The sequence below is a fragment of the Spermophilus citellus genome (assembly GCF_964194105.1).
Source record: "Spermophilus citellus genome assembly, chromosome: 4".
Lineage (NCBI taxonomy): Eukaryota > Metazoa > Chordata > Mammalia > Rodentia > Sciuridae > Spermophilus > Spermophilus citellus.
In genome coordinates this window covers 198397466-198422988 of record NC_138185.1, presented here as the reverse complement: position 1 = coordinate 198422988, position 25523 = coordinate 198397466, and the positions used below count along the sequence as shown (strand labels likewise).

Here is a 25523-nt window from a genome sequence, read left to right as displayed (position 1 = left end):
AAAACTAAAAAAAAAAAAATTAAAGTGAAATATAAGATTTGTAGCTTGGATTTTATTTATTTATTTATTTATTTATTTATTTTAAGAGAGAGAGAGACAGAGAATTTCAATATTTATTTTTCAGTTTTCGGCGGACACAACATCTTTGTTTGTATATGGTGCTGAGGATCGAACCCGGGCTGCACGCATGCCAGGCGAGCGCGCTACCACTTGAGCCAAATCCCCAGCCCCTATTTATTTATTTTTTTATTTGTATATGACAGCAGAATGTATTACAATTCTTATTATACATATAGAGCTTTTATTTTTAAGAACATACTAATTATCTTAAAGTTAGCTTGGATTTTTTGGTATTTTTATAATTTGCGAATTATTTGGGCAATAGGTCTCCAATATAAAGTAGAAGAAAACCAGTGCCATTTTAATCATTATATACATTTTATTTGTCTTTGCTTCTGTTAATTATGGGCATTGACCTTTTTTAGACTCATATAACAGTCTTACCTACTGAATTTCCAATAGATTTAAAATTTTTATCAATGAAACAGGAGAACTTATTTATAGAATATTTGGTTGTCTTAATTGATCACACTTATCAATACTCAATTTTTGGATGCAATGGTATAATATTTTTAGATAATCTTTTAAGCTTTGTTTAGAGCTTCATTCACTGTAGTTAGGAAATGGGCTCTAAAGATCATCTCTTTTTTGTGTGTGTGGTGCTGGGGATCGAGCCCAAGGCCTTGTGAACGCTCGGCCAGCACTCTATACCAACTGAGCTGTGTCCCCAGCCCCTAGAGATCATCTCTTAAACCCAGTAAATTTTCTTGATGTATAGATGATTTCCATTCTTAAGTACTTTAAATCAGCGAGTCTAATTCAGCTGAGTTAGTTAGCACAATTTCCTCACTACTCAAAGGTAAAGAGATATTCTACAATGCAAAATAATTGGACTAGTATAATAATAATAGAAGTAATCTCAGAAGTTTGCTAAATCTTCACTGTGAATGATGCGAATTGACAGTTTTGTAAAACGGCGTGTTTTAGTTCAAGAATTGCTGTGTGTACTCACAGGTCTAAAGATTGTTTAAAAATGCAAAATGAATTTCTGATAATTGTGGAAGGCATAAATTATATTGCTTTGGGGGTTAATTGAACTTCTCTATGGTATATTCATATATGGACATAGGAAAGGTTGGTCAGATTCATTCCACTCATCTTTTTCTGACCCTCCTTCCTCCCCTTTTTAGTCCCCTTCCTTTTACTAATCTCTGTTTTCATGAACTTTCCTTTTTAATTTTTATTTAATTTTTTGGTGGTGCTGGGAATTGAATGCAGGGGCACATCCCCAGCCTGTTTTACTTTTTATTTTGAGACAGGGTATTGGTAAATTTCTGAGGCTAGAACTTGAGATCCTCCTATCTCAGCCTCCCAAGTTGCTGGAATTATAGGTACATACATGCTACTATGCTGGAGAGATCCCTACTTGCAAAAACAATAATGATTCTAATTTTTTAAAATATTATTCAGTTTGGCTTATGTAGGTTTCTTGACAATACAGAGTTGAATGACTTCTTATTATCCCCTATCACTCCTTAGTTTATTTCATTAGTACTGAGAATTGAACCCATGGATATTCTACCTTTGAGCAATATCACAACCCTTTTTATTTATTTTTAAAAATTTTTAAAATTGTTGATAGACCTTTTTTTTATTTTATTTATTTATATGTGGTGCTGAGAATTGAACCCAGTGCTTCACACATTCCAGGCAAGTGCACTACCTCTGAGCCCCAGGCCCAGCACCCCCTTTTTACTTTTTATTTTGATATTGGGTCTTGCTAAATTGCCCAGGCTGGCTTTGTACTTGCCATCGTCCCATCTCAGCCTCCTGTGTATCTGAGATTATAAGTGTATGCCACTATACCTGACTTAACATCAATTATTATGTGACATAGTACTTTTTATGAATGCTTAATGAAAGTAGTTAAAATGCAGAGTAAGGATGACATTAGCATAGCAGGAGATTCACCATGTTAAATTAACTGTTTTTAAATGTATTGTTCAAATGTTTATGCACATTCAAATTATTATGTAATTCATCTCCCAAACTCCTTTCATTTTACAAAACATCAACTCTCTATTCATTAAATGACAATCCTGTTCCCCTCCCCTTCCATCTCCCAGCAACCACCATTCTACTTTCTATTAATTTGATTACTCTAGATTTGTCATATAATTTGGATTGTGCAGTATTTGTCTTTTTGTGACTGGTACATTTTTTTCCTTTCTTTTGAATACTTTTTTTTTAATTAGTTACACATGACTGTAGAATGCATTTTGACACATCATACATAAATGTAGTGTAACTTCTCATTCTTCTGGTTGTACATGATGTAGAGTTACACAGGTCATGTAAGCATATATGCCCATAGGTTAATAATGTCCAATTCATTCTACTATCATTCCTACCCCTGTGCCCCTTCTGTAATTTGATTAGTTTTTACATGTTTGTAACCAATACAATCAATATAAAAGCATTTACATTACTGTTTTAAAATTTGAAATCATGCAGACTGTTTCCTACATGATTTATTACATTAGAAACCAACAGAAAGATATATAGAAACCCACCCCCACGTCAACTATTTCAAAATTAAATGTTGCACTTATAAATCTTTCAAAGGTCAAAGAAGAAAGCATAAGAAAAGCAAATAAAAAGTGCTTTGAACTAAGTAATAATAAAAGCTAGTATATCAGGATATCTGGGATGAAACAGTATTCTGTTGGACTTTTGTAACTTTAAAATACTTGTATCAGAAAGAAGCTAGAATAACAAATTATTTTCAAATTATGTAAGAAGGAAAAAAAAGTAGGAGCAAAAATATATGAAATAGAGAAGATATAATGCAGCTGTAATTTGATAAAAATCAACAAGTGTAATCAAGAAAAAAGCAAGAACACAAAATTAAATATCATCAGAAAGGGAATTCTCAAAATAACCCTGCAGAAGCTAAAAATATATTAACACTACAATTGTATGCCAACATATGTGATAGCTTACATAAAATGGTCTATATTAGAGAAGGATCCGTGTGCTGCTAAGAAAGTGTATTCAGTTATTGATGGATGAAATGTTCTATATATATGTGACTGGTACATTTCACTTAGCCTAGTATCCTCAAGGCTTATTCATGTTGTGGCATATGTCAGACTTTCTTTTTAAGGCAGAATGATATTTAATTGTGTGCATGTGCATATGTGTGATGTTTATTCATTCGTCAGACACTAGGATTTCTTCCAGTTTCTGGCTTTGTGAATACTGCTGAGAGCATGGATATGTAAGATATGTTTGAGGTCTGTTTTCAATTCTTTTGGGTGTGTAACCAGAATTGGAATTGCTGAATGATCTGATAATTCTGTTTTCAAATTTTTGAGGACTCTGCCATATTGGTTTCCATAGTAATGCATGCACACGTACAAACGTGTGTATATGTATATACATCACACGTACAGTTTTATGAATGTATGTATTTGAGACAAGGTCTTGCTGTGTTGCCTGGGCTCCTGGGCTGTAGTCAAGTGATCCTCATGCCTCAGCTTCCTAAGTAGCTGTGACTGTGGGTACATGCCACTGTGACTGACTTTTAGCAATTTTATTGACAGATTATTTATGTCCCATAAAATTAACTCATAGTAAATATACATAAGAATGTTTTTTTTTTATCAATTTACAAAGTTGAACAATCATTACTAAAAGCTAATTTATAGAATGTTTTATCACCCTAACTCCTAAAATCCTTTGTGTCTCTTTGCAGTTAATTCCTGTTCCCACTTCTAACCTCAGGTAATAACACATTTACTTTTTTTTAATATTTATTTTTTAGTTATAGGTGGACACAATATCTTTATTTTTTATTTTTATGTGGTGCTGAGGATCAAACCCAGTGTCTCACACATGCTAGGCAAGCGCTCTACCTCAGAGCCACAACCCCAGCCCAACACATTTACTTTTGTCTCTGCATATTTGCTTTTACTAGAGTTCTGATATAAATGACATCATACAATATTTGGTGGCATCTGACTTGTTTCACTTAGCTTAATTTTTAAAAAATATTTTCTCTACTTGTAGTTGAGCACAATACCTTTATTTTGTCTATTTATTTTTATGTGGTGCTGAGGATCGAACCCAGGGCCTCACACGTGCTAGGCGAGCGCTCCACCACTGAACCACAACCCCAGCCTAGCTTAATGTTTTTTGAGGTTCATTACATTGTAGCTTGCATCTGCTTTATTCTTATATTACTGCGTAGTATTCCATTGTATGGATTATAGCACATTTTGTTTATGGGTATTTGGATTGTTTCTATTTTTTGGTTATTACATTTATTATCTCTGTTGTATGTGTCTAATCATGTATATAATGTATGAACACAGAAATAACTTAAATGTAATATAAATATATATCTAAATGTATATGTTGAGGGATATTCTCAAAATTTTTTAATAATAGGGATGTAGGATCAAAAATATTTTGAAGTCACTGTTCTAGTTTGAAAAATAGAAAATGAGTAGAATTATCCTTTACAGAGGTTTGGTTCTACTACTCATAATTATACTCTACTACTTAAGAAATAAATTAAATTTGTTAATGTGATATTTAAGGTGCTCTGCCATCTGACTAAGGTTTTTTCTCTGCTTTCTGCCCCTTTGGTCTTATAACTTGGTACTTTCTTTTAGATTATTACCACCAAATTTCTTGTTCCTTTAAGAAATGATGCTCTTCTGCCTTTTGATCTTTGCAAACTGTTCTCTTTGCCTAGAATGCAGTATATTAGTTAAGCTGTAGATAAATAACTTCTCTGAAGTGCTCCTTGGTTTATTCAGGTCAATTTAATCACTTTATCTTGTGCAGTACTTCTATGGTACACACTTTATTATAATAGCTCTCAAACTAAATTGTGTTTATTTCTAAGCATATTTGCCTTCCTGACTAAACTACATCTTGAATAAGGAAAGAACCTAATTCAGCCCATATTTGTTGAATATATGAATGGGCAAGTAGCCTTGTGATTGAGGTGCTTGCATGCCTCTGAGAGTGTCTTCTTAATTTTAGGCCCTAGTCATCTCATTTGCCTCACACTACTTTCAGTCCTACTTGTCAACTCAGGTCAAATGGGTTAATGATAAGTGTTGCAGTAATGAATTTAAGGATGTGTAAAGCCAGATATATATTTGGGAAATCAAGGAACACATTTGAGGGCCATCAAAAGAGCGAGCGAGCAAGCAAGCGATGCTTTTAGAGTTCTCAGGTTCTTCTTTTAAAAGAAACTTGGTGAGTGGTGGGCGTGGGAAGGTATGTGAGGATAACAGAATTCTGGTAATGACATGATGGTTTATAGTGGTCTCCAATATCTGATACATAGTGTTGAAAAGTCCTCTAACTTACAGATTTCTTAAAATAACATCACTCTTTGTTTAATCTATTTATTGTGGTCTGATTAACAGTGCACAAGGTAATTTTCATGGGTGAATTTATGGTAAATTAGATTTACAAATTTCCAAGAAAATTTGGAGTGACAGGTCTGGGATAAAGAGTGGCTTGGGAGTGAAAGACCTGGAAAGGAATGAAGAACGTCAGATTAAAATTATATTTACTTACCCTTCCTTTTTTTCTCCTTTCCACTTATTTTTTTTAAATATTTTTTTAGTTGTAGATGGACACAGTACCTTTATTTTTATGTGGTGCTGAGAATTGAACCCAGTGCCTTACAAGCGAGTGTTCTACTATACTGAGCCACAAACCTAGCCTCAGAGATTTAGTCAGGAAAGCTAGAAATATGCACTTGAAGAGAAAAAAATGTGATCTGTTTTGAAATTAAGATGTGCTTTGGGGGTCCTAGACTTTTTTTTTTTAATATAGTGGAGGTGAGCATGGGAAGATATATGGGGATGTCAGTCAGATGATCATGACAGTTTATGGTGCTTCAACTATTCCAAGGATCTTTATGTTGATATTGTCTCCATTATCTGATCAATAGATAACATTTGGAATGTCTCTCATTTTACACATTTCTTAAAATATTGTATCTCCCTTTTGCTAAATATTCTGAAAATGTTTGTTTTAGTATATTGCACAGGGATGTTTTCAGAAGTGAGTGAATTTATAGTAATTTTTAAGATTTATAGATTTCTCAGAAATTTTGGAGTGGTGAAAGAAAACTGACTTGAGAAAAGTATGAGAAACTTTAGTAAAAGGCTTTCCTTCTTTTTGTCCCCTTTCTACCTATCTTTTATTTCTTCTATTTTATCTCAGTCCCAGCTATGCAGAAGAATCACTTGAGCACAAACAAGAGTTTGAGGCCAATCTCGGAAAAAAAGGAGAGAAAATATATTTTAATTTGAAGGGTGCTGACATTTTTTCCTACAACTTTTATTTTGGCTATTATCTTTTTTAGTTTTAAAATTTCTATTTTGTTCTCTTTGTCTTCTATTTCTTGGTTAATGATTTCTGTATTAATATTTGTTTCAGAAATGTTTGGTGTTGAACATTTGCCTGTTTTTGCAACAGTTGTTTTAAAGTACCATTCGGATAATTCCATTATCTATTTCTTTTTTTAATTATTTTTAAAGAGAGAGAGAGAGAATTTTTTAATATTTATTTTTTAGTTTTCGGCGGACACAACATCTTTGTTTGTATGTGGTGCTGAGGATCGAACCCGGGCCGCAAGCATGCCAGGCGAGCGCGCTACTGCTTGAGCCACATCCCCAGCCCTCCATTGTCTATTTCTAATTCTTCATTGAAGTTGTCTTTCCCAACATAAGTTAAGATTTTGTGATTCATCTTGTGCTGAGTAATTTTGATTTGTACCCTAGATATTTTGAATATTATGTAATGAGATTCGGTTTTCTTTGTATTCTGTGGAGAATGTTGATATTTTTGTTTTAAACTTCTGTGGCTTGAGGTTTCACTTCAGTTTAGTTTTCAGAGCTCTGACAGTTATGTTCAGATCTGTTGTATATGTGTTCTTCCCAGTGGTCAATCTAGAGTTTGGGTTGACATTTACCCGTATCAGACCCATACCTATACAGGTTGAGCCCAGTAGTTCAAAAACAACTTTATGGGGTCACTTTCCTATGGAGAGAAAGAGATAAGGATGGAAGGAGGAACAAAAACAAAACAACACAACAACCAAAAAATTAATGTGTTTTGGCCTGCTCACTTGGAGGTAGTGCTCTTCTGAATGGAGAAGTAGTTTCCCCTCCCTCAGAATTTTTGCTCCTGAAGGCTTTCTATCCCCTAGTGCTGTTGCTGTTTTTGTCATAAATACCATAGATGACCTGAGGACTGGGATATGAGAGTATGGAAAGACAGGAGAATGAAAAAAATTCACGGGGGATGTTCAACAGGTTCTCTAAACATTTTGGAGGTTTCTCCTGTTTTTCTGCCTGCATTATAGTGCTTATCACTACTGGGTTTGGGTTTGAGTTTAGGCTGGAGGTCACTTGAGAGAAAAAAATGGTAAACTCACACCTTGTATTATGATACTTGGAATTCTGGAGCGCTTCCTGGATCCATCTATGGTATTTACTTTTCAGAGTATTCAAATAGCTGCTCTTACATTCTGTCCCTGTTTTATAGTGGAAGATAAAAAGGAGGTGTGTATTTACTTCATTTTATCAAACTGAAAGTCTTCTCAACATTTTTGTTTCAATTTTTTATTTTGAAATGATTTTAAAGTCATAGGAAGTTGTAAAAAAGAGGCCAGTGAAGTCCCCCGTGCACTTTACCTGAAACCCCAAGGGTTATAGTTTATATAGCTGTGATACAATCCCCAAACCAGGAAATTCCCATTAATACCAACTTTTTATTATGAAACATTTTAAATATACAAGAATGTATGTTTACCATCTGTATGTTTCCCACTGATAATTCGGTAATTTTTCACATTGTTCCATGATTGCTTTATATGTATTCTGATCTGTGTGCTCTTTTATGAACTACTTGAAAGTAAGTTGCCGTCTGGGGATGTGGCTCAAGCGGTAGCGCGCTTGCCTGGCATGTGTGCGGCCCGGGTTCGATCCTCAGCACCACATACAAAGATGTTGTGCACCGCCGAGAACTAAAAAAATAAATGTTAATAAATTCTCTCTCTGTCTCTCTAAAAAAAAAGAAAGTAAGTTGCAGTTATTTCAATTTATTTCTGTCCAGCAAGAACAGGTTTTTTTTTTTTTGTAGTGCTGGGGATTGAACTCAGGTCCTTGTACATGGGAGACAAATACTCTACCAACTGAGCTATATCCCCAGCCCAATTATTTTAATTTACCTCTAAATATTTACACATGCATCTTCTGAGAAAAAGATTATACTTAATAAAGATTTATTGAATAAATGCAAACTGTTTCTAAATAACCTTAATACCAAGGATAATACCTAAGAAAATTAATAATGCCTTTATTTATTTATTTATTTTGACAGGAGTCTTAATGTTCCAGGGTGTCTCTTATAAGTAAGATACTTTTTGTGTGTGTGTGTGTGTGTGTGTGTGTGGTGCTGGGTATCGAACCCAGGGCCTTGTGCATGCAAGGCAGGAAGTAAGCTACTCTTTGAAAGGTTTTTGTTGTTTTTAAAAGGTAGCCCTCCTGATGATATGCTCTTGGTAATTATTTTGAGAGTCTGGACTCTGCCATGTATGTGATTGAGAGCTCAGGGAGTTCCTTGATTCCATATTCTGTTGTCTCTCATTCTTCCCTCAGCTCAGTATTACAGGTCCCTGAGCAAATACACATTAGAATAATTCTTATCAGGAGATTGTAACATTGTCAGAGTAATTTAGGACTAGCATGTGACTGTTTTAAAGTATTAATCTGGAAATTACTTATAGTTAAATCATGGTGAAGTTTCTGATATGGTGATTTATAGTGATTATATCTAATTTGAAGCAACTGAAAACCCAACTACAAGGCTTAAACAGAGGTTTGTTTTTCTTACATAAGTTTGGAAGTAGGCAGTTGCCTTAACATTTTTAAGGGCTGTATTTTTGTGATTTGATTGGTCTTCATGGTCCTAAGAAGCTGTGTCCAGTCTTTTACCTACATTCAAGGAGGAAAGCAAAAGGACCATGCCAAGCGAGAGTTTTCTTATTAATGCTTCTAGCAAACACTTCAATGTCTTGGACCAAAACTGAATCATATGGTCACCTCTAGCAGTTTTTAATCTTTTGACCTCTATAGTGAGAAGCAAGGAGGGAGTAAAGATTTAGAAATGACTTTTTGTATAGCTAATTAATGGGATCTGTCACAATTAATAAGATGTATTCGTTTAATTTCTAAATTAAATTGTGTTCATTTTGTTTATCATGTTCAGCACATAGGTGTTTTATAGTTATATAATTACATTTTACCTGAATATTGTGGAAAACAAAAGAACTGAAAACAGTAAAAATATTTATTTAGTTGCAAAGGTAAGCTTTTTGTAGTGTGACATGGCACTTGGCTTGCATTTTGGAACCTTGGGCAATTTATTGAACTTAGAAGCTTCTGTTTCCTCAATGTGAAATGAAATTAATAATACCTGACTTTTAGGGTAATTTTGAAATGTGAAATTTTGATAATTTATATAAAGTACCTAATGTGGTACTCACTGCATTAGAAGTGTTCCACTGGAAGATATTGTAATTGTTAGGTGGGTATACATTGTCATAGAATGGAAGAACATAAGCTTTGTAGTGGACAGATTTGATTTATTCCTAGTTCCACTACATACTTGATGTGTGGTCTTAGGCAAATTGGTTCATCTCTGAGATGGTTTACTAATATAAACAATCTAGGGGTGATTTACTACTGAGCTACATCCTCAGCCCTTTTTATTTTTTATGTTGAGATGGTATTTTACTAAGTTGCTGAGGCTAACCTCGAACTTTGTAACCTCCTAAATTGCTGGGATTACAGTCAAGCACCACCAGGCCCAGCCTTTCACTATGGTTTTAAATTCTTTTTTTTTTTTTTTTTTTTTTTAAGAGAGAGTGATAGAGGGAGAGAGAGAGAGAGAATTTTTTTTAATATTTATTTTTTAGTTATTGGCGGACACAACATCTTTGTTTGTACGTGGTGCTGAGGATCGAACCCGGACCGCACGCATGCCAGGCAAGCGTGCTACCGCTTGAGCCACATCCCCAGCCCCCTTAAATTCTTAATCTTAGATATTTTATTAGTGGTTTTCATTATACATAATGGGTATCCTCAAGTCCTTTTCATACTTCCAGATTTGCACTTTTTTCCTGTCTATAGCCTGTTAATCCTTATTGGCTCATATATTATTAATCACTATGGGGTGTGCTGGGGATTGATCCTAGGGCCTTGCTGGGGATTGATCCTAGGTCCTTGCACATGCTGGCGAAATGTTCCACAACTGAGCTACAAATCCAGCCTATTTTTTATTTTATTAAAAAAAAATTTTTTTTTTGGTTCTGAGAATTGAGTCTAGGGCCTTGTGTATATTAAATACACACCCTTCCCCTTCCCCCATCATCTTTTTTTTTAATTTAGGCAAAATATTTTTTCAATAAAAATGTAGAAATAATTTACATATTATAGTGAATCAATATGAAGTCAAAATTCACAATTTTACACATTCCTAAAAATTCCAAACATTTTCCTCAAAATGATTGGTTTCTGTACAAGACTTAGATATCCAATGCATGTAGTTTTTACTCAGTATGCTACAGCATTTAGAGGTTTTGCTCCAGTATTCCCCAAGTCAAGCACAGAATCTGTCTCTTCATCAGTTTCTCCAATGACTGCAACATTGTCGCTTCTTACAATATATAGCCCTAGTACCACTTGTTCTACTCCCTGTGAAAAGCTATTCATGGCTTTCATCCAAAATCAAATTAATGGTCTGGTCAAAACCTTTCAGTGTTCCCACAATCATTCTCCCATCAGAAGTAATAGCAGCAAGAGTTTGGTTGATATGGTTTTCCAAGGTGGATGTCATGCTGCTTGGCCCTGAGGTTCTGGGCACTGAAGCGGTACAGGCGACAAATAGAGCTAAAAGGGCCCTCGAGAAACAAGCCACAGATTATGCCCACCAGTGGCAACAAAACTCCACCATCTGTTTTTGAAGACTTAATTTTTTAAGAACACTTATTATTTTTATTAGAACACATTTCTTACTGGAGGTTGAAAGTTTTTAACTGTGGAGTGAGCTTTGGTCCTTGGGTGCATTGTCTAAGATTAGAGCAATCATCCTGACTAGGAAACAGAAGTACAGCAAGGCAGGATAGTAATCTGAGCAGGGATATTGGAAGGTGAGGGAAAGGCAAGAGAAAGTGAGATATAACCCAGAGAGGGGTGGGGGTGGGGCAGACCAAAATGCTCCATAGTGATTAGGCTTTGGGCTTTTGTTAAGATGCAGGTGGAAAACCTTAGAGAAGCCATTTCAGGCCTGGCACTTGTTCAGCTGTTGCCGTCTCAGGGGTAAGTCATAAGCCTGCACTGTGAGAAAACTGAAGGCATGTACCTGCGTATTTAAGTCACTTCTCCCTTTTTTGCCTGGCACAACTAGTGGAAGGAAATACATCAGTCAACTGACCTTTGGAGCAGCTTGTGGGCACATGCACAACCTTGGGAGCATGATGTATACTCATAAATCTCCGAAGAAGTGTGATGGGCCCCTTTGCTGAAATGTGGGGGGAGATTGGTGGTGCTACTCAGTGGCTAAGTAGCCGGCCTACCTTCCTAAGACAGATTTCTTACATAGCCCCACCCATGAAAGCGGGGGGGGGGGGGGGGGGAGGGAATTTATGTCCTTATCGGATAACATGATGATCGGATAACATGATGGGTATTGAGTCCTCTAGGTCAGTTGCTGGTCATGGACCCTTTTACAGCTGCCCCGCCTCTTGTTTCCCCCTTCTCTCATTCCTGCTCATCTTTAGCTGACTACCTGCACTACCAGTTTTAGGTTATCAGTGAAATGAAGTACAAAGTACAGAGAGCTCCCATATATCCCCTGTCTTCACAGGCAGCCTTTCCTACTGTCAGTATCCCCCACCAGAATGGTACTATATGAAACATGGTGAAAAAAAGAAACCAAAGTGTTTCCCTACTCTTGCACAAAATACAATAGCACCTGTAGTCACCAAAATATGAAGATTTTTCTCCATCTGCAATCCATTAGTTCAGCTGTGAACACCAACTTTGTGTCATATAGTTTAACATCTGGAGGTGGTATCAGATCATAGTTTGAGCATTAATTCTACAAGATTGTACCTTCACTTAAGATCTCAGTAGCAAACCCCAGGTTGTGACCTGTGTTTCTGACTGGGTATAAATTCACATTCCCAAGACCCCCTCCTTAGATTTAATTAATTTGCTAAAGCAGCTCACAGTACTTTGGGAAACACTTTACTTACCTTTACAGATTTATTATAAAGAGTATTACAAAGGATACAGATGAACCGGCTGACGGAAGAGGTATACAGGGCAAAGTGTGTGGAAAAGGGACCTAGATCTCCCATGCCGTCTTCAGACTTGCCTCTCCAGGAACCTCCAGAAACTCTGTGAACCCTGTTTTTTTTTGGTGGAGATTTCATTATGTAGGTATGACTGACTAAATCATTGGCCATTGCTGTCAGGTTGCCCTTTGGCCCCACTCCCTTCTCTGATGTTGAGGGATAGGGCTGAAAGTCCCAACTCTAATCATGCCTTGCTCTTTCTAGTGACCAGCCCCCATCTTGAAGCTATCTCATTTGCATACAAAGATACACAGCATTCCAGAGATTTCAAAGGCTCTCCAAACTGTATATCAGAAAACCATATAAATAGTTCAGAGTATTGATGCCTCATTATTATCCAAAGTCTATAGTGTACATTAGGCTTCACTCTTGGCATTATACATTCTGTATACCCCACATCCACCTATCTAGTTCCACTGCCCTAAAAATGGTCTGTGCTTCATCTATTCTTCCCTTTCTCTCCCCTAACCTCTGGCAACTACTGATCCTTTTACTATCTCCATAGTTTTGCTTTTTCCAGAATGTCATACAGTTGGAATCCTACAGTATGTAGCTTTTTTGGATTGACTTTTTCCACTTGGTAATATGCATTTAAAGTTCTTTTATACCTTTCCATGGCTTAAGAGTTCATTTCTTTTTAGCACTGAATTAAATAATCTGTTGTCTGGGTGTACCACAGTTTATCTGTTGATCTACTAAAGGACATCTTGGCTGCTTCCAAGTTTTAGCAATTAGGAATAAAATTTCTGTAAAGAGCCATGTGCAGGTTTTTGTACCATCTTCTTTTTATTATTTTTTCTTATGTATCCCCAATTTAGTACATTTAAAAATTTTAATATATTTAATATGTTTAATATAGGTATATACATGTTTTTAAAATATCTTCATATTTTGTTTTAAATCTGTATAATGGTATTTTCCTGTGAATATAAATAACATTTTCCTTTTTGCTCAGTACTGTTTAAGATTTAAACATTTATTTACAAATCTAGTTTACAACAACTGACTTGAATAATATTTCATTATAAATGCATTTATACATTTTATGCATTTCTCTATATTCATCAGCTTTTCATTACTAGATCAAAATACCAAGAGAATAGACTTCAAAGGAGGAAAGGTTTATTTTAGTTCAGTTTCCATCCATTGTTGCTTGGCCCTGTTGCTTTGGCCCTTGGAAGACATGCTCTTGACAGGAGCATGTGGTAGATGAGTTCTGTTCACCTAATAATGCCTGAGAAGAGAGACAGAGACAGGAGGGGACTGGGGTTCCAAATCCCCTTCAAGGCATGCCTTTGATGAGGTAACTTCCTCCCTTTTGCCTTCACCTCTTAAAGGTTCCACCACCACTTTCTTTTCTTTTTTTTTCTTTTTCTTTTTTTAGGTAGGTAGACACAATATCCTTATTTCATTTTTATGTGGTGCTTAGGATCGAATCCAGTGCCTCACGCATGGTAGGCGAGTGCTCTACCTCTGAGCCACAATCCCAGTGTCTTCACCACCACTTTCTAATAGAGCCAACTTGGGGACTAAGCCTTTAACACAAGGGCCTTTGGGTGACATTCCATATCCAAATTATTGCACTAGGTATCCTTTGAAAATTGCTAACACAACTAGTATTACTATGAATGTTGTTATACATAACCCTTATTATGCAAAGATTTTTCTGTAGTACATACCAAGGAAAGGAATTGCTGACTTGTGGCTCATATACATACTTAATTTTACTAAATATTATCAGATTGTATTCCAGAATGGTTGCCTGGGTTATGCTCCCACAAATAGTGTGTTAGGGTTCCCATTTCCCTAAATACTCATCAACATTTGGTCTTATCCATCTGTTTAGCTTTGCCAATTTGATGGGTGTAATAGTTTTTTTCATTTATATTTCTGACATTGAGAATGAGAATGGAGCATCTCTTCATTTGCTTTTTAGATTTGGATTTCCCCTACATGTTAATTTATAAAAGTACATGTACACATATGACTTTGTACATGTACCCAAGTCATACATGTACATATACACAAACATGTATTTGTTAATCAATGGGATCATATGCACAATTTACATTTTTCATTTCATAATTTATGACCATTTCCCTATGTTTTTCTATATCACCATGTAATATATATGTATCATTCCATTTTATGGCTTTAAGTTATTTAATATTAGTCATGGAATATTTATGTTGGTAAACTATTAATCAAGTTTACATTTTTGATGTGCCAGAGCTAAAGGGAGTAGTAGGCTCATGCTCCCTTTGTGAAACTGGTTTTTATAGCAAGTTGCAGAATAGGCTAAGATTAGGCTGTTTTCTGCTTGGATTCTAGGGCAGCTATTAACACCCCATTTTATAAAAAGGTATTAGCCCTTGATGTTCCAAGACAGCAGTTCAAAGACTTCCCAGTTGAGCTTTTATTCTCCTTCCTTCCTTCCTTTTATTTATTTATTTTTTATTTTCCACTTTGGCAAGGCCAGGTTAGCATAGTAAAGTGAAAGAATGTACTTAGATCCACTTTTTTAAAAAAATATTTTTTTAGATGTTGATGAACCTTTATTTTGTTCTTTATTTATATGCGGTACTGGTTATCGAACACAGTGCCTTACACATGCTAGGCAAGCGCTTTACCATTGAGCCATAACCCCAGCCCTTAGAACCACTCTGATAGGCTGGTCAATTTCAGCTATATGAAACTCTAAATTAATAACTTCATTTTGTTTTTCAAAATGTTAGTAGCTTTTTATTATAAAATTAAGAATGCTCATAAAACAATTATAAATGGAAAACCAAAGCAAAAATAAAATTACTACATTCCTCCAAAGATAAATGCTATTACCATTTCATTATATACCTTTAAATGTTTTTCTAAAGTTGTGGCTTGAGCCAGTTAGGACTGGCTTACCAAAGCCAACAACTAGAGAAACCCACATTGTTGGTAGCTTGGTATCAGCCATATGAGAGTAGTTATATCATGAAATTTGACAAATGCTACAAATCAGGGCTTTCTCCTCCCTACCAAACTCCTTCCTGAGCCACTTTATCAGTATGCCACTGAATAGGAATATAGACCTATTTCATATTTAATGACATCACAGAAGTCCACTGTCTGTATACAACATTGGTTCTGTTTGGTTCTTGGACCAGAAGTATCAATAAATTATCTGATTGATCTGATGATTTCTTATGATAAATTCTAGGTATTTGTTTCATGTCTTCTGTATGATAAACACTAGGTATGTGTTAATTTTTAAAGTTTTCAGATGCATATTGCAAAACTTCTAAAAAGGCTATTACTAGTTTTCTTTCCCTGAATGGATATAGGTTTTCTATGTATAGAGGAAAACAGCTGTTAAAGTTATTTGTTAACTCATGATATCTGTCTAGCCATCCTAGAGCTCAGTTCACCTGCATTTTCTTCAACAATATATTATATATATATATATATATTTTTTTTTCCCTTAACTATACTAGGGATTAAATCCAGAGGTGCTTCACCACTGAACTACATCCTCAGCCCTTTTTATTTCATTTTATTTTGAGTTAGGATCTCACTAAATTGCTGAGGCTGTCCTCTAACTTGCAATCTTGCTGCCTTACCCTCTCTAGTACCTGGAATTGCAGAAATGTGGTGCTATACCTGTTTTTTACATTAAAAAAAAAAATACAGGGGGCTGAGGCTGTGGCTCAGTGGTAGAGCGCTTGCCTAGCATGTGTGAGGCACTGGGTTCGATTCTCAACACTGCATAGAAATAAATGAATAAAATAAAGGTCCATACATAAAAAAAAATACGGTTAGGGATGTAGCTTAGTGGTATAACACTTGTATGCATAAGGCTCCTGGGTTTAGTCCACAGCACCAAATAGAAAACAAGGAGACTACAGATAACTGAGATGTTGAAACAAAAACTACAGGCAACTGAGATGTTGAAACACGAGAAACCATACTTTGTCCTTAGAACACATTCAGCATCATGTGTGACTATATTTGTGAGTACCTACTTTTAATCCCTGTATGAATTATTAGATTATAATTCATTGCTTATCTCTGACATGTATCATTAAAACACCATTTTAAAAAATCTTAAGATTCATTGCAAGATTTCTTCATAATAGCCAAGATGTGGAATCAACCTAAGTATCCATTGATAAATGAATGGATAAAAAATGTAGAATAGTACTGGGGTTGTGTCTCAGTGGTAGAGTGCTTACCTAGCACCAGGTTCGATCCTCAGCACCACTTAAAAAACAAATACAAAATAAAGCTTAAATTCTTTTTTAAAAAATGTAGAATATGTACACCTTGGTAATACCAGTCAGCTTTTAAAAAGAAGGAAATTCTGACATTGCAACATCATAGGTGTTAGGTAGGCTAAGTGGAAGGTGTTAGGCTAAATGAAATAAGCCAGGCACAGAAAGACAAATACTTCAAGATCTCACTTATATATGGAATCTAGAGAAGTCAAATTTTGGGGTAACAGTGGAGAATTGGGGAGATGTCAGAAGGCACAAATTTTCAGTTAGATGGTACGAATGAATTCTGGAGGTCTCTTATGTAGCATTGTAACTGGAGTTAATGTATATTTAAAATTGTGAAGAGTATATCTTAAGCATTCTCATAACAAAAAATGATAAATATGTGAGGTGATGAATGTTAATTAGCTTGATTTAACCATTTCACAATGTATACATTTATCAAAACATCACAATGTATACCGTAAATTATGTAATTTATATTTGTCAACTATATCTTAAAATTAATTTAAAAAGGGTCAGATTAATTTTTTTCATTAGTTATTTTAATTAGGTATATATGACAGCAGAATGCATTTTGATTCATTGTATGCAATTACAGCACAACTGCATTTCTCTGGTTGTACACTATATAGCGTCGCACTATATATACAGTCATATATGTACGTAGGGTAATGATGTCCATCTCATTCCCTCATCTTTCTTGCCCCCATACCTTCCCTCCCCTTTGTCCCATCAGAGTTCCCCATTACGGATCAGCATCCATTTATCAGAGAGTACATTCACATTTGGTTTTTTGGTGTTGGCTTACTTCGCTTAGCATGATATTCTCCAACTCCAGCCATTTACCTGCAAATGCCATGATTTTATTCTCTTTTAATGCTGAGTAATATTCCATTGTGTACTTATACCACAATTTCTTTTTTTATTTAAAGTACTTTTTATTATTTATTTTTATTTAGTTTTTATTTATTTATATATGACAGCAGAATGCATTACAATGTACCACAATTTCATTATCCATTCATTTATTAAGGGCATCTAGGTTGCTTCCATGGTTTAGCTATTGTGAATTGAGCTGCTATAAACATTGGAGTGGCTGCATTACTGTAGTATCCTGATTTTAAGTCCTTTGGGTATAGACCAAGGAGTGGGGTAGCTGGGTCAAATGGTGGTTCCATTCCAAGATTTCTTAAGGAATCTCGATACTGCTTTCCAGAGTGGTTGCACCAATTTGCAGTCCCACCATCAATGTATGAATGTGCCTTCCCCCCGCCCCATATCCTCGTCAACACTTACTGTTGTTTGTATTCTTGATAACTGCCATTCTGACTGGTGTGAGATGAAATCTTAGAGTAGTTTTGATATGCATTTCTCTGATTCCTAGAGATGTTGAACATTTTTTCATATATTTGTTGATCAAATGTATTTCTTCTTCTGAGAAGTATCTGTTCAGCTCCTTAGCCCATTTATTGATTGGGTTGTTTGTTTTTTTGTTAAGTTTTTTGAGTTCTTTATATATTCTGGAGATTAGTGCTCTGACATACATGTGGCAAAAATTTGCTCCCCAAGTGTAGGCTCTCTTTTCACCTCATTCATTGTTTCTTTTGCTTTTTAGTTTGAGTCAATCCCACTTATTAATTCTTGATTTTATTTCTTCAGATTAAATTCTTTAAAAAGTATCATGTATACTTGCTATGAAAGTTGTTACTGATAGTGTCAAGCTGTTAGAAGTGGGGAAAAGATCCCAGCAAGAACTTGTGACTCTTTTTGGCTCACATAGACAATAAGCTGGAAGTATTTTATTTAAAAACATGTATTAGATTAGGAGCCAGAATGTATAAGTATTAGTGAAAAAGAAGGATAATTTAGGCAGGATTCCCATATTTTATTGATTATTGACACCTAATGTTTTTTATTTTATGCTTTTGTTGAAGAGCAACTGTAAAGGCTAAAACTGGCCCATTTCCCAAACTTTATCTTTTGGCTGGCCCCCCCCCCCAGTTTTGGGGGCTTAAACTGTTAATTTTATGATGTCATTAATGGGAGTCTGTCAAATTGCCAAGCTTTCAGATTTAGTCAGCCTCAGAAAACATTTGATTTAATCAGACATTGCATATTTTTACTTTCTTTTCTTTTGCATGGTACCAGGGATTGAACCTAAGGACTTGTGAATGCTAGGCATATGCTCTACCACTGAGCTCCATCTGCAGCCTTTTTTTTTTTTTTTTTTTTTTTTAAATTTTGAAGCAGGATCTTGCTGAGTTGTCCCAGCTGGCCTCCCCAACTTGCAATGTTCCTGCCTCAGACTCCTGAGTAGCTGGGATTACAGATGTGTGCTACTACACCTGGCTTTGCATATTTTTATTCTTATTAATATCTTCTAAGTTTGTTCTTGATCTGAAAAGAGATACGCTCTGAAAGAAATGATCAACATTGCAACTGAAATGATAGCCCCTTTTATGACTCTGTGTGTGTGTGTGTGGGGGGGGGTGGCATGGCTGAGGATTAAATCTAGAGCAGAGTGCATGCTAGGCAAGTACTCTATTCCTGAGTACACTCCAGCCCTAAAATGACTTGACTTATAGTTCACGATAGTGTGGTAGCTTGGATATCTAGCCTTAATTTCTTTTAAATATTTATTTATTTTTAGTTGGACACAATACTTCACTCATTTATTTTTATGTGGTGCTGAGGATCGAACCCAGGGTCTTGCACATGTGAGGCAAGCGCTCTACCACTGAGCCACAACCCCAGCCCCTTAATTTCTTTTCTCAGTTTTCTTATCTGCAAAATTGGCTGCTGATGCTCATTTCACAAGATTATTATTTTTAAAAAATATTTTTTTTAGATGTTGATGGATCTTTATTTTATTAATTTATTTATATGTGGTGCTGAGAATCAAACCCAGGGCCTCACACATGCTAGGCAAGTGCTCTACCACTGAGCCACAACTCCAGTCCCTCACAAGATTACCATCAGGATTAAATGCAATATGATCCATACATAACACAATTCACATAGCACTTAGTAATTCATAGATTCCTTTTAACTTCTTAATATAAGTGCATTTCACAGTGTATTTCTCCTTTAATATTTCCTTTCCTTACATCAGCAGTTGTTAGTCTTATTTGCTCTTTAGAATCTGATTTAAGCAATGATCCCTATTCTCAAAACCAGGAATGTTTATTCAACTTTGTCTATTATTTTAGGACTGCATAGATCCCCTGAAGCTCATCTGTGTACCAGGTTAAGCACCTTTGTTGAACCTCTTCCTTTTGGCACACTTAATAAGTTTTCTGGCTTGAGTTGTTACTTCAGTATAGATGGCTTCTAAGTCTCGTTTTTGCACTTTTGAACTTAGACCTGCCACTATTTATGTAACCAATTTAATAGGTTAATAGAAAAAAAAGTCACAAAGTTTAATTATTGATATTGTAGGCCCAATAAGTATGACACTGTGGCTAGACCCACAGATCTTTGCTCATAGGAAACTATCGCTAATAAAGTTAAATCAGGTTAGCTGTTAACCAAGGCACAACTGTCTAATTTCCTGAAATATCCATTGAAGCTATCTTGTGAACTCACAAAAAGGTTTTCTTTGGGTCGTAAATTTTAGCTAGAAAATTAGCTTCCAAGAGGCCCTCAACTGTAGTAGTGTCTTTCAGATTATAGGCTACTCCAAAATGTAATCCCCAAAATTGGCTATTTCACTTTCTAGTATTATGAATTTCATTGTCAAATATTATCATGGATGCTATTGAAGGACTTTTGCCTTCACTTCTTCCACTCATTCTTCTCTGCACAGTTTTAATTAGCACTCTTAGAGATACAGGTAATAAAAACCCAGTTTAAGGGAAAAAAATTATTGGTTTAAGAAATTGAATAATCAAAGTTAAATCTCATTCAGATTATTTGAGCCAATCTATTTTAAGAGCTTAAATGACTTTCAGGGACTCTTACTTTTTTTTCCCCCCTTTGGTACCAAGAGTAAACTCAGGGGCACTTAAACACTGACCCACATCCCCAGCCTTTTTTTGTATTTTTTATTTAGAGACAGGGTCTCACTGAGTTAGTTGCGTAGCATCTTGCTAAGTTGCTTTGAACTCACGATCCTCCTGCCTCGGCCTCCAGAGCCACTGGGATTATAGGTGACCAGTGACTTAACTTTTTTATGCCTTACTTTTCAGCTTTTTCTCTGCCTCTTGTCCTTTCTTCCACTCCTAAAAGCATGAAAATAAAACCAAGTCTGGGAGAGTTTTAAAAAGTAATCCAGGTAGTGCCTCTAAAAGTTGAAGTAAAATTTGAATGTATATGTTCTACAAGTGTTTGTGCAATAGTACCTATTCTAAGTATTTATTTTTTATTATTTTTTTCTTTTTTTATTGTTGGTCGTTCAAAACATTACATAGTTCTTGATATATCATATTTCATTTCACAGTTTGATTCAAGTGGGTTATGAACTCCCATTTTTACCCCGTATACAGATTGCTGAATCACATCATTTACACTTCCATTGATTTACACATTGCCATTCTAGTGTCTGTTGTATTCTGCTGCCTTTCCTATCCTCTACTATCCCCCCTCCCCTCCCCTCCCCTCCCCTCTACTCTCTCTACCCCCTCTACTGTAAATCTTTTCTTCCACTTGTATTATTCTTCCCTTACCCCTCACTTCCTCTTGTTTCTGAAAGTAAATCAAAACAATGAAAACTTTAGATTTCTTTTTTCAAACTACATTTGCCATCTATTCCAGTTTTTTTTTCTTTTTCTTTTTCTTTTTTTTTTTTGTGGGGGGAGCTAGTGCTGAGAATTGAACCCAGGAGCTTCATGCCCACTGCATACTAGGCAAGCTCTCTACTACTGAGCCACATCCCAATCCCTATTCCAGGATTCTAGTGTGTTCTTGTTTTAGCACTTCAGAATTTTAAAAGCTACGTTGTATATCATAGTTTGGATATATCAATTTATTCAACTAGTCCTCATTTTATATATTTAAGCTTACAATTTTTAGTATTATAAATGGTGCCACAATTAATGTTCTTTTGCAGTAGGCTTTTTGTATTTGTATTATCCCTTAGTATAGTTTCAAGAAATAAAATATTTGACCAAATATTTCTATGCAGATTTATGCTTATTTAGTCATCTGTCATTATCCTCTACCCTTTTTTCTTGAGTGGTATTTGCATGTCATTTTTTATAATATGAATTACATTATAGTTTTTTAGTACATATATTTCATTTTTCATTTTTCTTGATAAGTAGATAAAATGTAGGTTAAATTTATGATGGTCTTTTAGCATATAAGCATACAGAATAATGTATTACACATAACCTGCATGTCTATGGAAGTGTGGCTTAAGGTAGTATATCAGAAAGGAAAAATGCCAGTGGCAATAAAGAGAAACATTATTGTCTCATTTTAAACAATGACTATTTATTTCAAACAAGTTTGTAGGGGTATTAATCTTGCCTCTGCTGAAAGTTTTTTTGGGGTGGCACTGTGGATTGAATCCAAGGGTGCTTTACCACTGAACTATACACCCAGCCCTTTTAAAAAATATCTTTATTTTGCTTATTTATTTTTATGTGGTACTAAGGATCAAACACCGTGCCTCACATATGTGAGGCACGCGCTCTGCTGCTGAGCTACAATCACAGCACCCCCAACCCTTTTTATTTATATTTTTTAAATTTTGAGGCAGGGTCTCGCTAAGTTGCTTTAGGGCCTTGCTAAGCTGCTGAGAATGAACTTGAATTTACTATCATTCGGACTCAGCCCTCTGAGTTGCTGGGATTATAAGCAGGTACCACTGTTCTGGATTGTAGAAACTTTTTATGTATGAAATAAATTAGCTGGTTGAATGTATATCCGTCATCTCTTCTTTCATATTTGATTTACAAATGATTAAAAATGTAAAACTGAGTTCTCAGACTTGCGGTAGAGAAACTACACTGATGCTTAAAAGGAAAAATGACAATTCTGTACAAATAATTTATTCTAATAAATGTCCACCAAATTTGTTTTCTGGTATAGTACAGTCATTGAAAGTTTTAAGTTAGTCCTGAGTTTTTAAAAAAGATATCCTCACAAGGAAGTGTTTTTTTTTTTTTTTTTTTTTTTTGATAAGGAACAGTTTTTCCTGAATTTTAGTTTTAGGGATAAGGCTTTTACCTATTAGAATTCTCAACAAAGCACCTGATAGTCTTTTTATCTTTCCCTGACATGTTAACAATTTCAGTGATTAGAATTAGGGCTAAGTGCTTACCAATTCTCAGCAAAATCTTTGTGGGTTGTAAATACTGAAGGCCTGTAAAATCTTAAAACTTAACTATATAGAACAAATTTTGAATTGTAGTTTACTTACTACTTTGGTGTTCTGTTGAATTTCCTGGTAGTATTCAGTTAAGACTAAGGGATTTTGTTCTGGAGATCAGGCAGTCTAAGGGAGAGTTATTCAAAATCTTTTCTTTGTGGTATGTGCTTACCAGGCACAGGAGCCACTGTATTCCAGTAAGAGAACCTATTGCCAAAACACCCACTAGAGCAGAAAACTGACCTACTTAATGCTGACAAGTTAAAAAAAAATCCATGGAATTGTAGCAACATTGAATCAATTTCTTCCTTCTCTAGTGGTAGATGGGGTGAGAGTTGAAAAGAAGATGATAAAAGAATGCTGAACTGCTGCAGGGGATTAAGTAATACAGCAAATGAATATTTACTTACCTGCAATTGATTTGATTAAAAGATATTCATTTGGTGCAACTTGAAGACCTCTAAAATGTGGGTTGTTTTTTTTTTTTTTTTTGTACTGGGGATTGAACCCAGAGGCACTTTACCACTGAGGTACATACTCCAGTCCTTTTTATTTTTTGAGACAGAGGCTCACTTAGATCCTGAGGCTGGCCTTAAACTTGCAATCCTCTGGCCTCAGTCTCCCAAGTAGCTGGGATTACAGGCTAGCAGTTCTTGTTAAATCACTTTTTGACTTAAAAAAATGTATACATGCACACATATATAAAAATATATAATATATACCTGGAATATATTTACATATACATATGTATACAGATAAATATATACCTACAAATTATGTATGTATCTCTATCATAGGCATTCCTAGAACTTTCATGGCATTAATCTGGAAAAGCTACTAATTAAGGTTGTCAATCAGCATTTCATGAACAGTTTTCTATTGCAGGATGTACCAACTTTATTTTTAAATAGCCTTTCAGTTCATTGTTTTATCAATGTACCGTACTTCAGATTTATATATATTACAGCCAAAAGAAATGGTTGGAATGCTTGTACCAAGAGATGGTTGGTCTTACCTTTATCAAACTCATTATTTCCACTGTTGTCCAACTAATTTTTTACTACTCTCAACATCACTAGCATCTAAGTTTTAGAACTGTGCTATTAAATACAGAAGTCACTAGCCTTGTGTGTTAATTAATTAAAATATAATAAAATTAAAACTCTAGTTTCTCAAACTAGCCATAAGCACTAGATTTGCTTGCTTGTTAGTGGCGACCATGTTGGACAAACAAATATAAAAAATTTCCATTGCTGAAGAAAGTTCTCTTGGTTAGGATTGTTTTTAAAGCTGTTCCATTGTATCATATTTTACATGTTTTTTAAATTTTGGCTCTGTTGACACTTGGGCCACATAATTCTGTGTTGTAGAAGGTTGTCCTTATAGGATATTTAGCAACATTTCTGTTATCTGCTCATTAGGTAACTGGTAAATCCCGCCTACTCAAACTAAAAAATGTCTGTAGACATTGCCATAGCCTTCTGTTACTATAACAAATACCTGAGATAATTAACATAAAAAGAAAAAAAGTGTATTTTGTTCACAGTTTTGAAGATTTTAGTCCATGATTAGTTGGCCCCATTGCTTTGGGTCTGTAGTGAGGTGCCGCAGCCCGGCTGGCTGGGCAAAATAACCCGGGGGTGGGGGGTTGTGTGTGACGAACAACTTGTGTACATTGATACAGCAGGAGTGGGAGCCGTTTATTGTAGGACAGGAGGGGTATATATACATTCCACACAGTTTATCTTAATTAACATAAACTAGATACAGAAGTCAACCAATAAGGAATCTCCACACTTAATGGCTCGCTGGGGTTACTTCACAAACCACTCCCTCTGGCAAAATGCCAGGCGCCATCCTGACTTGTTTACAGACTCTAACAGTGAGGCACTACATCATGGTAGCAGCATATGGCAAACTGCTCACTTTTTGCCTGGGAAGTGAAAAAGAGAGGAAGAAAAAGGGGCCAGGGACCCATCCCTTTCAAGGGTATGTCCCCGTCACCTGAAGACCTCTCATAAGGCCCCACCTCTTAAAGTTCCATAGCCTTGGGCTGGGAATGTAGCTCAGTGGTAGTGGGGTTTGATCTTCAGTACCTCCGGAAAAAAAAAAAAAAGAGATTTTGGAACAAGCTTTAACATATGGGTCTTTTTTAAAAAATATTTTTATTAGTTGTTAATGAACCTTTTTATTTTATTTACTTATTTATATATGGTACTGAGAATTGAACCCAGTACCCCACACATGCTAGCAAGCTCTCTACCACTGAGCCACAACCCTAGCCTAACATATGAATCTTTTGGGGACAATTAAGATCCAAACTATAGTAGTCAGTTATCCTAGGGGAGCAAAATTAACCCTGCTTGAAAACCACTAATCTACTTATACTTATAGTTTTGTATCAGCTTTTGCTGCATAAAAAGTTTAGTGGCTTAAG

The 25523-nt window shown here is 35.4% G+C and overlaps 1 protein-coding gene and 1 pseudogene across 14 annotated transcripts in view; one reads left to right on the top strand and one right to left on the bottom strand.

Annotated features, from left to right (window-relative positions):
- Positions 1 to 25523, top strand: part of NUMB (NUMB endocytic adaptor protein) — a 176484-nt gene that overhangs the window by 40426 nt on the left and 110535 nt on the right. For 2 of the 13 annotated variants that reach the window (XM_081289446.1, XM_081289454.1), the window contains exon 1: positions 3824 to 3846. The exons of 10 other annotated variants lie outside the window; for them this stretch is intronic. The gene's annotated coding sequence lies outside the window, so the exon portion shown is untranslated. Of the gene's footprint in view, positions 1 to 3823; positions 3847 to 16367; positions 16507 to 25523 lie in introns of those variants that run through there. One more of the 13 variants, XM_081289452.1, reaches the window with a different exon arrangement.
- LOC308648297 (U6 snRNA-associated Sm-like protein LSm8) lies at positions 10713 to 10995 on the bottom strand (annotated as a pseudogene). The gene has a single exon. The product of its transcript is annotated as a U6 snRNA-associated Sm-like protein LSm8 (transcript).